The sequence below is a fragment of the Solea senegalensis genome, linkage group LG9 (assembly GCF_019176455.1).
Source record: "Solea senegalensis isolate Sse05_10M linkage group LG9, IFAPA_SoseM_1, whole genome shotgun sequence".
In the NCBI taxonomy this organism is placed as follows: domain Eukaryota; kingdom Metazoa; phylum Chordata; class Actinopteri; order Pleuronectiformes; family Soleidae; genus Solea; species Solea senegalensis.
The window spans coordinates 17895384-17911462 of NC_058029.1; the positions used below are offsets into that span (position 1 = coordinate 17895384).

The following is a 16079-nucleotide window of genomic DNA, read 5'->3' on the forward strand; positions in this document are numbered from 1 at the left end:
TAACTTGTATGAAATCTTCTGGGGCTCCAGGTAATGGTCCATTGAAGAAATTGTTAGATTTTGGTGGTGAACATCATATTGATATAGATTTAAGATATTATTTTATATATTTTCTTTTTTTTCTTTTTTGAAAGAAACAACAATTTACCTTTTCTCTGTGGAAAACTGAGCTGCCTTGGTAAAAGTGTGCAGTCTCCAACTGCTTTCTCTACTTTAGATTTTTGTATTTTATTCATTTGTAGTATTCCCTGTTTCCATTTGTAAAATGGTAAATAGAAAATGGTACATAGCTTTTAAGTTTTTTAGATCAGTTCTAAACTCAGTAAACACTTAAGTATTTCATTTTTATTTTGCATAATTGTGTAATTGGCTGGTTAGTGACACTATAAGTATGAAATTTACTTTTATGTGCTTTATAAATAGAGTTGAACAATTCATGATTTTCAAATCAAAATTGCAATTTGAATCAATGAAATCAGCAAATTGCAAAGTACAGTAAACAAGGAACTGAGGCTTGACTTAAAAAGTCATAAATCAAGTAGCAATTGTCATATGTGTCACAAAGAATCACATATGTCTTCAAGAGTGAGCTATTGAGGTAATTGGATGGTGCTGAGACGAGCTGGAGTCAGTTGTAAAACTGCAGACAGGGACTGATCACAGCAGCAGCATATCAGTGAAGCACGGAGAGGCTAAAAGATCATTCAGTAAAGTCTGCCTCATTGGCACTTGTCTGAAGGTTCTAATGTATTAATGCTCTGTATACATTCTGTCTGTCTCCACTGTTTTCCCAGTTCAATCACTGTTTAATCTGTCAATATTATACCTCTTACAACTTCCACCTGTTCTCAGCACTCAGAGCAAGCTTCATCCAGACTTTACATCACTGCAGGTTTAAAAATTAGATGAGAAACACTCCTGTTGCGTATACTTCACTTGCTCACTCCAGCCTGTAGTTTCGGTACTGAGGGACGCACAATTCCTGAGGACCTAAATGACAGTCAGGAAAGGCTCCTTTTTTGCTGCACTGTCACTCCACAAAAAGCTACACACTATAGAATAATTTTAAGACACAGTACTGAAATCCTCAGCTAATTCTCTGGTTCTTTCTCCTCAATCTCACCCTTGTTCTCTCTGGGTGTGTATGCACCTATCACTGCTCTCTGTCCGCAGATTGCATGATCCTGAAGCTTCATGTGTGGCTGCAACATGGACAAAAACACTAAGAGAGAGACTCATGAACTCCTCTCGCCCAGCACATTGTGCCAGAGGCTCAGCCCAGAATCAGATGGACAGCTTGTCTTTGCTGCGACAGAAACAGGCGACACTGGAATTGGGTGAGTGTTTGGGATAATCCAATGTTTCACCGACTAACTGTGCTCCCTATTTTGCCTTCATGGACTGACAAAATAATTAACTTGTTAGAAAGAAATGCAGCTATATCCCTGATACCTACCAGTCAGGGACATCAACTTTGGTATTTTATACAGCAGACATTCCCTTCTGCACCAGTGTATTGTTAACATTTTGCAGCATGTGATTGTGGGGCACTTCAATGTTCAAAATTATTTTTTTTTCTGTAGCACTGTGATCAGGTGTGAGGTAGAAAGTTGCTTTTCCCTGTTGGTTCGTGTTTGGGTTTGAATATTGAATGGATGATGTCATGAATCAGTGTAATGTTGTCACCTCACTGAAACTGGGTTTCATTTTGCCTTTGGGTCCTTTTGTATGAGGAGTTTTGCATTTTCTTGCAGTGACTGTTTGACTATTCTACTTGTGTTTTCTTCCCCACATAGTTTGGAACATGCAGGTCAATTGAATTTTGGACTGCGGTGCGTAGGTGTGAGGTTTTGTCCATTTGTTTGCGTGTTTGCCTTGTAATTGACTGACAAACTCTTCAAGGTGAACCTTGCCTTTCACACACACTGCACTGAAATTGGTTCCAGACTCTTAATAGAAGTTATAAAAGGATGGATAGATATGGACCTGGAGGTGTTGAATTTGATTGGATTGTTCACTGCAGGCATACATGGCAAGTGGTGGCGCCTGTGGTGTGATGAAGTTGATTCAGCATACTTTGTACTTTGACAAAGGCTTTTGTTTTTTGTTAATAGCAGATTTATGACTTAATAATCAAAAGGTATATTAAAATTTACTACTTTAATAGGAAAGTGTTATTTTACCTCCACAAATCTGAGACTTAACTCTTGGACATTTATCCTTGGAATTTCACCCCAACCACCCTAAATTGGAACTATACAGTATTTTTTGACCCTAGTTTAACAGCTCTGCAGTCATTGTGATGGTTAAATGGCTTATTAGATCAGGGCCTCCAGCCTGAAATCAGTGGTCTGCTGAAGTCGTGGGTCTTGCGAGAAACATGAATGGAGGAAACGACTGTGTGACCGAGCGAGTGGCCACAGACTAGTAAACATCAGACCGGCTTTTTCAGAATGGCAAGAATTGAAAAACACAGAAGCATTCAAAACAGATACTGGACTGGCATTATTGCTGTAGCACATAAGTGTATTTGGGATTACATTCTCTGTTCTCTGTGTATTTGTCCACGGCTCGTGCAAAACAAATGCACAATGCCAAAAAAGGGCAAAGTATGGGTGAGTTTTTACGACAGTGTGGATAATGTGGTAGACACAAGGGGGAGCGAGAAACTGACTTAGTAAAAAACAACATAGTAAAAGGTCTGTATTTATATAGCGCTTTTCTAGTCTTAATGACCACTCAAAGCTGCTTTACACTACACTTTTGCCATTCACCCAGTGCAGCACATTTTCTATCACTTGTCTTTCATACCCATTCACACCCTGCTGGCACAGCCATCAAGAGCAACGTAGGGTTAAGTGTCTTGCCCAAGGACACATTGGCATGTAGACTAGCGGAGCTAGGAATCAAACCCACAACCTTTGTGTTGAAAGACAACTCGCCCAATTTCTTACTCATTATGTGAAGGTGAAATAGGTGAGATAGTTCAGTGGGCGACAAACACGCTGCTTTAGTCAAATGTACCTCCTTTTACCGGATATCTACATACATGTGCTTTAAATTGTTTAGTAGAGGTCAAATCGAGTTGCTGGATTGGCCTGGCTTGCTTTTTCAGTGCTTGACACAAATTTAAAATAGGAAAATAAACCACATTGTTAGTACCGTTAGCAGTGTCATCTGAAAATAATGCATAGCTTTCATCAGCTGCTTGTGAGGACTTGGACCCAGAGAAAATAATGCAGCCATGAGTTTGTGGTAGTGCTGAGACCTCTGCTCTCTGTCTCCCACTCTGACAGCCTCTTAGATGAATGCTCTCTGCTTTCTGGAGCTGACTTTGTTGTTTTTCCAGGCAGCCATGTGCAACTAGGCTAATGAGTACATTTAGCTGGAAAATGCTGAGGTAACACTTTCATCACACTTTGCATTTGTGTGTTTGAGAATGTGTGTGCGTGTGTGCACGCAGCCATGGCTTTGTGTATATTTATGTGAGTCTGTATCATCTGTTTATTAAGGTCATAGTGAGTTATTGAAGTTTGAGCCAAAAAAAAACTAATTAAAGACTCACCCTGCCCCTTATGTCACACCTTTATACTCATAATAATCTCTTCCTCCATTCATTTCACTGTCTGTGTCTCACCCCAATTTCTTTTTATCTCACTGTCTGTCTAACCTTCCCCTTTTTCTGCCATTTTTTCACCTGCCTCCATATTCTTGCTTTGCTCCCTGTCCATCCTTCCTTTCCTTTTGTCATATAATTGAATTTTCCTCCTGAGATGCATTGTCTTTTTGTTGTAATTAAGATAAGATAGGATAATTCTTTATTAGCCCCACAGTGGGGACATTTATGGTGTCACAGCAGCAAATAAAAGATAAGAAATAATAAACGAGCATTTTCACATCTATGAATGTACAATATACAAACATATATGGACTATTGAGATTACAAAAATACAATAGAATATACAGTATAGACATTAAGTAAACAAAATATATACAATATTAGCTTGATATTTACAGTGTAAACTCGTTCAGTTTTATATTGCACATACATAACATGTTACATGTGGTCTACAAGCAGTGCTTGTTGTGCTGTCTAACAGCAACAGGGAGGAACCACCTGCAACAAGTCCTTAAAAGGTCATCCCCTGTGCCCCAAAAGATAGAGTCTGATCTGGCCCTTCCTGTAGAGGGCAGTAGCATGGTCAGTCGGGTCCAGTTTATTGTGCAGATAAACGCACGGTACTTAGTAGACACCACCATCTCAATGTCCATTTACTGGATGTTCACCGGTGTTGGGAGGGAGTGTCTTCTCTTATGGAAATCCACTACCAGTTCTTTAGTATTCCCTGCATTTATCAGGAGGTTGTTTCACAGGCACCAGTCCATAAAGTCATGTGTCAGTTCTCTGTACTCCCTGTTGTCATCATATGTGATGAGGCCGACACTTGCAGAGTCATCAGAGAACTTCTACAGGTTCTACAGAACTTCTACAGGTGTACTGCCAGCACTTCTGTTCCTCAGAAGTGCTGGCTGCACGTCTACATTGTTGAAAGCACTGGAGAAAAAACAAAACAAAAAAAAACTTGATCCACAGGCGTCTCCAGGTGAGAGGAGCAGCATCCACCCAGATGCCAGGCTGGTAGGCGAACTTCCATAGCTGGTCTCACTAGAGGACTTACTCCAGGGTCTTCATCAGGTGGGATGTTAGTGCCACTAGCTGTTGAGGAAACACACATTTGTTCACACATAAGGGTCAATGACATATAAGGTTTTTTAACAGGTGAATTTAAAAATATGATAAATATGAATTTCTATTGCAATTGGTCAAAGCTTTACAATGTCATGTGTACATGCATACATGTTAAAATTTTGAATTACGATATTTTGGTGGTTTTTCACGTAAATGAATTGGTCGTTTCCCTCCAAAATGTCATGTGGTGCGACCATCAATCATCTTAAAAATGTATTTATTTAATCAACATATTTACCCTTTTTTCACAAGTTCTTAGTAAAATGATGTGTCTAGAAACTAATTATTTGGATTTCTGTTGAATTGTCATACATACTGATATAATCCTCATTCCTCTAAAGTCACGGTCACCGTTTTGCATGTAGTTTGCGTGCTAATTTTTCCTGTAAAATGCATAAAAATAATGAAAATGTAAACAAAATCCCACTAACTTCATCTTACCCCATCAGTGAATAAGTTTCTGCCACAGAAAGAAGGTATCACTTTTTTTATTTTGCTACAGTTATTGCTATTAATGGTCGCGCCACATGATGGGTGGTCGCACCACAATGATGAAACCAGCTTAAATCTCTTACAAATCAATAGAATAAGAGACAATCATTTGTTTAAAACAGATTTTATTAATTTAAATATTGAAGACAAACATCTCTTTTCAACACTTTTCATTTAATTTCATTTTGGTTAACACATTAACTTTCATTGCCATTCTTTTACAAACACTGTGTTGAAGTGATTTTTTGTAAACATTTCACAAATCAGTAAGGAACAAGATGAACTCAGACACATCAAACTTGAAGACATCTAACTATTCATACCATCATCCTCATTCTTATATGAATGTTGGAGATATGGTTTAGGTATTTCCTTAACCCCAGGAACTTTTAAACTTGTTCCAGTCTTGGCTTCTCAATTTAGAACAGCGCTCAGGTTCAGAGATGACTGCTATGACATCTTTCTTATAGTAGAATATGGAATCTGGAGTTTGTGGCTGCGTGAATAAGTTCTTACTCCCTGACTGTAAAACCTTCCAGCAGGCAAAACTGTAACTCTATTTATCTATTTATTGTTATAGTTGGTATCAAAGCACTGTTGTCATCAAAGTGCATCATCAAAGCTCTTTTGTTATATGTTAACCTTCGTATGTGTCTTTGTAAAGCTACTGTAAAACTACTGATCAACAGGATCTGTACGCATAGCATTGACCCTGATATGTTCTCCCACAACCTCAAGAACTTGGCCTACATATGGAAGTTCATCGTATGTTACAATCACAAAACATAAACCCTGATCACTTTCCCCCTTCTGTGACTGTGAGGTTGAGGCCTCCTCCATGTTGGATGTGGTGTTCTGCATGTCAACTTTTACAGGCTGGTAACATGAGCATATTTTCATTTTGGCTTGTTTGCAAAAGCATGATACCTCCCTACATAAGGAATCTTTAACTGCTGCTTTCTTCTCTGGTAGCTGAAACAAATTTAGTATTGTGTCAAGCTACAGTGTATACAGTTTGGCTTTTTTTCAGATACAGCAGACTGACATTTCAATTAAAATGTGTATTGTATTTTAAATCCCCTCCACACAATATAACTTCATGTAATTCAAGTTGCTTTTCAATACAAAGGTTTTTTTAGCTTTTACATAAACCTTTCTCTTCTTGCGAGGTACTCAGGGTCAGAGTTCACACGGCCTGTGGCGCACAGTCTTCAGTGCTTGAGAGCGGCATCTGATGAAATGGATTTTTAAAAAAAACTTTAGAAAGACATAATGGCAACATGACATGTTACAAATATTTGTTCTTTATTTTTTTTTTCAATATTATCAATAAGGATTTAACATAAAGCATTGCTTCTGAATTGTATGAAAAATTAAGAAAAAGCACAATTTTATCTTTTAAATAAAATAACAATTTACTACCTTTTAAATATATAAACCATCAAAATGATATTAAAACACAAAAACTTCCTTTAAAATAAGTCTACAACTCATTGAAAGCTAGCTGCAATGGTCGCACCACATGATATTTGGTCGCACCACATGATATTTGGTCGCACCACATGATATTTGGTCGCACCACAAGATATTTGGTGGCACCACGTGATATTTTCATATTCAATCAAAATGTACAGGCATACACCTAAACAAAAGTTGCTATCAAATTATGAATTTGTGAAAATAAATCAATATTTATTGTGTTTTTGAGGTCATACCACATGACATCCATATTTGGAAACTATCTACCAGCCATTTTAAAAGCAGTTATTTTAAAAGATGAGAGAGAGTTACAAACCTGCTAACTGATTCTGTGGGTCCTCTGCAAAGTTGTTTGTGATGTAACTTCCTGTCTTGGGGTGGCTTTGAAAATGAAAGCTCCAAAATGGTGGTTTCTTCATGGTCGCACCACATGATATTTCATAAAATGGACATACTCGGACAAAGTTTACTTGCGTAAATAAGAGGGAAATATCATTACAAGATCACTGTAATTTCACATGAGGTTACAAAACACTTTAGAATTTATGCCAAATAGGGCAGAAAATAAATTTGAATAGATTAAGATTCATTTTAAATAAATGTCCAAAACTGGATTCATGACTGGACGGTCACACCGCATGATATTTTTACACTTTCAGTAGCAATACAAATGAAATGCCTAATGATTTTTGAAAAAAGAAAGTGGTTACACATAAAGGATAGTGACTAAATATATATGGTGTATTTAAGTTTTCTAGAATATATTTTTAACAAGAAAAAATGCAGTTGGACAGTATAATTAGCCGTCATGTCATTGGCCCGTAAGTGTGTTTGAGATTAAAAATATAGAGGGCAATGAGGGCAAATTTAAGCCACTAAAAGGAAAATGAGTCAGTGACTTTGGCCTTCATGAGCTTTGTTCGGTCCAAATGAGTCATTCATGGGACAGATGAATAGAAGGAATTTGATGATACTTTACTAATTGCTATGTTTTGACATCTTAATAACATTTGCAGTATAAAGAAAACCCCACCTCTTGTCGAGAGAGCTTCAGAGTTGTTTTACTGAGCAGTTTAAAGGTGCACAGAGGGAAAAACACTCGCCTAAAACATGACTGCTTTGATTAAACTCAGAGGATAAAGGCCAGGAGTGTGTTGCTGTTCCTCACTCAGTGCACTGCAGCAGTAATGCAGAGAAAAAGGGAGTTGCTTGTTTGTGCACTTTGTGCGGTTAGTCTAATTATTTTGATTTGTAATTCTGCATAGTGAGGCCCGGCCTCTTTTTTTCTTTTCCTGGCATGTTTTGCTTATCTGCTTTGCTGAGCTTTTCTTCAGCTTCACAGGAATATGGCTTATATATTGCTCTATACCTACAAAGTACAACTTCTGGAAGTACTTTGTAGGTCACTGTACACATCAGATTAATATAGACTATGCTTCATAAGAGAATTCATAAGAGCTTTTGTTTATTTTTTTTCATTATTTACACAACTATTACTGATGAAATATGTAAGTTGAACTGTCCATTAACTGAGCATGTCAATGTTTTCATTGAAATGTTCAGTGTCTAGATGTTTTAGGTTCCATTTCATTGTTTCATATAACATCATTTACAGATCTCAAAAAACAAATGTAAAAAAAAAACATCTTGGCAAGTTGTAGCATCACTCCACACACTTATTTGTAGACAATTACCAACAACAGGGGTCATTGCATTTTGCTAAGAGGAAAGCAAACTAATTATGAGGACGTTTGTGCCCAGCAAACCATGAAAATGCCATATCACATCATGCAAACAAAGGGAACAGATGCTGTTTCACCCTAAATGAACCATTTCTTTTTCAGGGAGCATGGATGTGTGTGACTTGACTTTGTTCATCTCTGTGACACAAGTCATTTTGAACACATTACCCCATGTAAAATGATTATATTTTTACAATCAAGAGTTGAAGTTTCTCTACAAAACCTTACAGGTGTGTCAGGTGAACACACAGTTGTGGTTTACTGTAACACCAGTGTCATTATAACACAAAAAGACATGAATTTTCAGCTATACACCGACACACATATACACATTCTTTTTCATTCACTACAAGTGTGTTTCAAGCACTCCTGTGTTTCAAGAATTTGCATTTTTTTTTCAAGCAAATTCTCATTTATTTGGCTTATCAAAATAAAAGACCTCTAAGCTACTGTAAAATGGCTGGAGAAATAAAATCAATCAGCATCACTATGCAAGAGCTCCCCCATTCACTGAAAGATCACTTTTATGTTAGTTTTGCCTGGCACCCCTCGTCTCCTCATTCTGCTTTTTTCATCTCCTGTCTCCCTTTATTCTCTGCCCTGTTTCTCTTTCCTCTCATTTTCACCCCTCTAATCATACACTTGTATCTCTCTTGTGTGTGTTTGACGAGCGGGGAGGGGGTGGCTATTGTAATAAGACCATTAATCATTGAAAATAATTTGCAGAGAAATCAGTCAACCTTATTGAATTTGACAGCCACCTTATTGGGTCTATATGCAGGAACATAATAAAGGGTCAGGTGAGAAGCTTTAAGCGTGACCCATGGGATGTTTTTGCAGTATGTAATGCTAATAAGACTCTGTACTTGTATAGGAATTTTATATTCAAATATGCATTTATTGGTGAGTTTCAGTTCCATTTTTCAGTTTGTTTTACTGTGACAAACCAACAAAGAGTTTTCTGAGGAAGGTGAAATCTTTAATGAGCATATTTCAGGGAGTTCGGGTCTAACACATGCTGTACTTTAAGTTTCACTCAGAGCATCAGGGCAGCTTGTTCGTTACAACACAAACAATATGGCCACAATAGAGATGATGCAGCAATTTCAACTGCAGCCATTTTTCCAATAAAGTCAACTCTAATCAGTCCTGTCATTTATAAGTGTTGGCTTTCATGTGGTTTTTCACCATGGGAGCCTTTGTGTGTGTTTTTATATACTGTAAAACCAACTTAGACCAACCAAGACCGTGACTTTGCAATGTGCCTCTCATTTTATGTGTTCTACAATAATCGGATGGTGGTTAGATATTAGGGATGGGCATTTCGAGAATTCTATACAAAATATTTTTGCTAGAAACTCTCCATTTGTAGTTACAACAATTTTACTAGCTTTTACTGGAAAAGTTTACACTGCAGCTCTTTTCAAGCATAACTTTTTGTCTGCTGAAAGAATTTTCTCTTCATGTTTCAAAATTTTTTTGGTCAAAAAATATGATCATATTTAATATGCTTACCTCATCTTGACTGGTTGGTAATTTATATCTTGACTGGTTACTAATTATGTTTTGAAAACAACACATCACCAACGTTAAAATCCAGTGGTGTAAACACAGACTTTTCAATTAAGATCATTTTCTCTCTCTCTCACTCATCATCCTCGTCTTCCTCACATATACTTCAGACACTGGTATAATGAAATTAGATTAAGATGACGCAAGAGATAAGGTGACTCTAAGAGAGAGATAAGGTGACCCCAATTTTTTGTTACTTGTTTCACTGTAGAAGAGTATTTCTGATTTCCCTTATCACGGGTAATGGCCACTGACCAAATGATCAAAATTGATAGCAATTTATCTGATGATGGCAGAACTCACCCCCTGCAAAAACAATGAAGCAAATGTATCTTATCATCTGTGTGTTTAACTGCAGCATAGGATCACATTTAAAGGTTTAAACATCTAAGATTTAAAATCTTGTTTGTGTGACGTGAGATGAAGAATGAATGTTTCATGTAAACTTTTCTGCTGCTTTAAACTAAACATCACATTCACAGATTGTTTCAGAGGTCTTTTTTTCTGCTTGATACCCATATGAGTGCTGTTTTAATTAGCTTGGCTCCCAGATGGAAATGTTTCCAAAAAAAAAAATGTGATGTAGGGGATTAATAGATTCAGATGGAACAATTCTGGAAAGTTTGTGTCTTGGGTTAGTTTTGTCACTAACAGCATCCAGCTTTGTATTTTGCATTCACCTATACGTACATCTCTCTGCCTTTGTGTGTACAAGTGTGTTACTGTGTGTGTGTGTGTCTGTGTTTGTCTGCTTTGTTCCACATATAATATTGTTGTTGTTGTTGTTGTGGAAAGGGCAATGTCACGCATGTATACAGACACACACACACGCACACACACAGTGCAGTAATGTTACACATGAAGTGTGTCAGTAATGGGATTCTGGTCAGGCCAGTGTGACCATGCTTTACTAAGCTAAGGTCATTGATACCATATCAGGAGCAGAGAGAGAGAGAGAGAGAGAAATTTAACTGGATGGATGAGAGGAAAACAAAGGAATAGCCTGGCAGGACAGACAGCAGAGGAGGATGAGGAGAACAAATTGTCATTCAGTTAGCTGTCAATTGGTGTTGGTTTTCCCTCAGGTGCTATCCATTACACACATTTTCTCTTTTGTCCTCCCTTTTTCATCTCTTCTTCTCAGCTACACTCTTTCCTCCTGCACCTTCTCTTCTCTTCTCGTTTACATTTGTGTCTGTCTGTGCATGCACAGTATGAATGTATGTGTGTGAGACAGAAACACCACACATTTTATAAGGAGCCATTTGTTTCCTGCGCGTGCTCACCTACATGTGCGTTTATGTGCATGTGTGTATGAATGCCCCCCCTGTTGTGACAGTGTTGAAATCCAAGCTGACAACCCCTTCTCCCTGCAACAGCATATGCCCCTCAGCAAGACCACTGGGAGACAGTACACACAGAGAGAGAGAGAGAGAGAGAGAGAGAGGGAGAGGGGAGGGGAGGAGGGAGGTGGATGAGAGTTGGGGGGGGAGGGCAAAAATAGAGAAAATGAGAGGAGGACAATTGGTAATGGATGGCAAGAGGGAGAGGAATAGGAAGGGAGCCACCAACTGAGACCAACACAGAGGGAGAGAAAGCACCCCCTCTGCGTTCCTTTTCAGCCCCGGTAGCATTGGCATGTGTTAAATGTAAAGCTGCTGGCTGACTCACCAGGCTACCAGCTCATATTCAGCACTCTGTACTGCTCTTGTCTGACAGAGAGACAGACGGAGAGAGAAAGGCAAGCAGCTTAGCTTCAACACTCATCAATGATGAAGGGAGAGAAAACAGAGGGAGAGGCCACCAGTGAATTAGCATTTAAAAAAAAAAAAACTGTCTTCACCATCTTGCCTCTCAAACACTTTTTAAATAACATTATCAGTGGTTCAGAAATTTTCGCTGCCAGAGCTGTTTAGAGGATATGAACAGGTCAGTTTGAAACATCAGACCCTGAGTGTACAGAATTACCAGTGGAACTCAATATTATTAACTTAAAGCTAATAATCAAGCACTGGAGACTACTGCTACTGCATTTGAATGTGCAAGTGCATTAAAACTACCTGGGTGGAGCTCTTAAAATGGTTAAAAATGGACGCCATAGCGGCTACATAGCAGCAGTTTTTATTATTTAAACATGTTGCATGAAAGAATTGGCACATACATGTTGGGTTACTTTTGAGCAGTTTCTTCATTTTTTTTGCTTGAATGGCCACAATATATATATTTATGTTTACTAGATTGTACATTACTTACCGATGCTCGTTTTTGTTTTTTGTTTAAAATAATCATGAACACATACTGCACAGTTTTAAACAAATTATCAAAGGGAAGAGACAATTTCAATCAAACAACTGAAGAAACTGTTTTCATGCATACCTGTAACTGCATGAAATGGCATTTCCCCGCCAATGTGAGAGTTATTTTTGGTTTGTATCACTCAGACAAAAAACCTCAAACATTCCAATCAAATTATTATCATGAAGAGTAACAAGTCTCTTTCTCTGAGTGACTCACATGTCTCTTGGGATAAAAAAAAAAGAAAAAAAGATAGATGTGGGAGCTGGGTACATCTGTTAAATTTGTTTTACAAAAACATATTTTGTATCTTTGCTTCAATTCCCCATGGGCACATCACACAAAAGATGTACAGTATGTTTTCCTACTATTTTAAGGCATTTTAAAACTTTACAGGACACGGCAGTGTGTCAGGAGAAGTGAGGTATGAGTGGGATGAACGTTAGTGATCAGTCACATGTATCACGCTTGTTAAGAGATTTTTAAAACAGTACATTTATCACTTTTATCTGCTACTCGCTACTTGCTTTGCTTTTGTATCTATTACTTTGTTACTAAATATGTGTGGATTTTTTTTTTTTTTTAGCAAATTCCTTTTAGTGAAATCATTGCTGAAGGGCACCATAAAGCTGTAGAGCATTACTTGTAACATTCAAACCATTGTCAAATGAGTTCACACAATGGTGATTAAGCTTATCATCTTCACACAGCTCTCTCTGACTTTCAGTAGTTGGAAGCTTAGTGGGGGGGCCACACGGTTGGTGTAGTTTGTAGCACTCTTGCCTTTGCAGCAAGAAGACCTGGGTTCTGCATGGAGTTTGCATGTTCTCCTTGTGTGTGTGTGGGTTTTCTCCAGGTTTTTCAGTTTCCCTACCACAGTCCAAAAACATGCAATATGGTGATTAGATAAAGAGGACACTCTAAATTGACCCTGCATTGGCCCTATATCAAGCTGAGATTGGCGCCAGTGCCCCCATGTGACCCTCGTGTGGAGGATAAGGCGTTAAAAGATTAGTGAGTGAGTTCAGTAGGACCTCACATTCGTATTTTAATCATAATCTGATTTTTGCTTCTCGCAAATGTGATTTTTATGTGATATTTTTCTCCACCAAGAGCAACCAAGTGCTCCCTGAACAGATGCCTGCATGTGCAGGCATCTGTTCAGGGAGCTGCTGCTTTTTCCTTCACTACGCAGCTCCAATTAAGTTTCCTAGATGCATTGTGGACAAGTAACACTTTGAAAGACATATTTACAACTCATTTACAACTAACCCAAAGTACGCTCTCTCTCTCTCTCTCATTCTCTCTCTCTCCCTCTCCCTCTGTGTGTGTGTGTGTGTGTGTGTGTTCTACTACCACAAATAAAGTAAAACACATGTTAAAATAGCAATGGTATTATTTCTGTATATTAGAATGATGTTTTAATGCAAGGCAGCCAACAACACTACCAATTTCATGTCAACACAGACATTTTTTATTTGCTTTCATCAGGAATAAACAGCTCTGCTGCAGTGAAATATTTTGATTGGACGTTCAGAAATGCACACTCGAAGGAGAGAGAGAGTCTGGGGGACTGGTTTACTGTGCACATACTGTAATGACACAGTGTTCACATATGCATGAAGGTGATGCAGTCATTATAATGTATGCAATGGCCTTGGAGAGAATACATGTACAGTACACCCACTATGGTACTGTAGACTACATTAAGTTTTAATTGAATTCAATTCAATCAGGAACATCAAACAATGTTTCTATTTATGTGGAGATGAAAGAATATGTCACAAAGCCATTTATAAATATGTTTCATTAACTTTTTACAACACGCCAAACAAAGCCATGTAAAATTAGTAAGTAATTAGCACTGTAAAATGTTGCTGTAAAACACGCATTTAAATCCATTCCCATCTATCCACCTCCTTCCATTTAGTTGTTTCAGCAGGTTGAAAGGCTTTCCACTACACTACCTGCTGATAAGGAGCCTTGATGACCATAGTGGATGTAAAATGATTTCCCTTGCAATTTTTTTCTCCGACATCAGTAAAATGTCATGAAGTGTAGGCTGTTTTCTGAGACTGATTGCATAGGCAAGGTAAAGGAATTCACTGTACTGTGCATACAGCATGACTGATGAAGGAGCCGTCCAGCTGCAAAAAAACCATAGCGGTGCAAATACTGTGCAGACTTAATATTATTTGTGATGTTAAAGATTGCGTTAAGGGGTTGAATCAGATTTAAATTTTTTGAAATGTTTTACATTATACCGTATTCACCTTCATTTTAAAGGCAGAGTGCAAAACAGAGATTTAGGCACATAAAACCAACCACATTACCACTAGTGCAACACAGGTTTGTTCATTTTCTCCGTCGTATGCAACAGTAAACTGATGGCAAAGTGTGCAGTTTGCTCACATTAAGCACTTTTTGGACACGTCTTTCTTCTCACACTGACAAAGCTGTTTGTGATCTTCAACAGCCTTTCAACAAAGCACTGTTCCTACGAGACCTGATCCCTCCTCAACCCCTGTCTCCCTCTCTCCCCCGTCTCTCTGTCTTTCACCCTTCAGCTATCTGTCTGTCTTTCTCACTCATCACTCTCTCTTCCTGTCTCCCACTCTCTCTTACCCTCCTACTGTCTCTCTGCTGCTTTCTCCTTTGCCCTCCCTTTTCCCTTTGTTCCAGGGATCAAACAAGTCTCTCCCTTGCCCATACTCCATCACCTGGGAATGGGAATGCGCACACACACACACACACACACACACACACACACACACACTGACACCTCTCTCCTTCAGTTTGTAGCAATGCTCATGTTTCTGTTCAGGACTTTAGACTAGTTGCAGTCAAAGAACAAGCTAACCTTTCAACATACCTATTGCTTTGGATTAAAGAGGACAGAGGAAAGTTAAAGAGCAGAAACACAAAGCGCAAAGCAGAACAAGACACAGACAGAGCAGATTAAAACCGAAAATTTGTTTCCTCCGTATTGAACTGAATTAACCATGATAAAGATCAGAGTCAACTCAGACTGGTGCAAAAACCATTGCTCAGTGTTAAATCTTACACAAAGCTGTGTTGACAAGCAGTTTCTCCAACAACTTAAGACTCACAAATCTCCAAACATCTCAACAACAATACAGCTTTATTCTCAATTACGTGTAGGTACCTGAAAAAAATACTGTTTTTTTTCCTGTTTGACCTTCTTAAAAACAGTCTTATATAGGATGTGTTTTGGTATTAGAGAATTATTTTTGTAGGGATTTGATTTCCTAAAGCTGCAGTTCATAGCTTTCGGTGACTTTTGTTGCTGAAGTTAATATTCTGTTTCTGTTAATATCCTATAATTCCACTTCAGGACGAATTCAGCCCAGTCCCATCCAGGTTAGTGTTGGATCTGGTCCTGTCCAGCTGAGAAGTGAACAGGTGGTACATTTGACAGCAGGTTTGAGCTGACATCAAAGGATCCAGGGAGAGGAAATGCTACGAAGTGAGGAAGAGACAAGGGCAAAGACAGATCTGTAGACCAAAGAATTGTGAGGCTAAGTAAGAGACTGAAATGCCAGTTTGTCATGGACAAAGTTCGAAAGAGAGAAGGAAGTGGTAAATGGAGAGCTGTGTGATTGGAGAGGTTGGGGTTTAACAGGCGGGTGGGCGTGACAGAGGGTTGGGCGCTTGTCTCTACAGCAACAGCTTGTGTGCTTAACTCTGATGAATACAAATTATTCTGCAGTGATAAAAGTCCAGAGCAA

At 38.4% G+C, this 16079-nt stretch overlaps 1 long non-coding RNA gene across 1 annotated transcript in view; it reads left to right on the forward strand.

Annotated features, from left to right (window-relative positions):
• The window catches only part of LOC122774436, a 77285-nt gene that overhangs the window by 42367 nt on the left and 18839 nt on the right, over positions 1–16079 (forward strand). The window contains exon 3 of the long non-coding RNA XR_006360991.1: positions 1174–1337. This is a non-coding gene — a long non-coding RNA (uncharacterized LOC122774436). The remainder of the gene's footprint in view (positions 1–1173; positions 1338–16079) is intronic.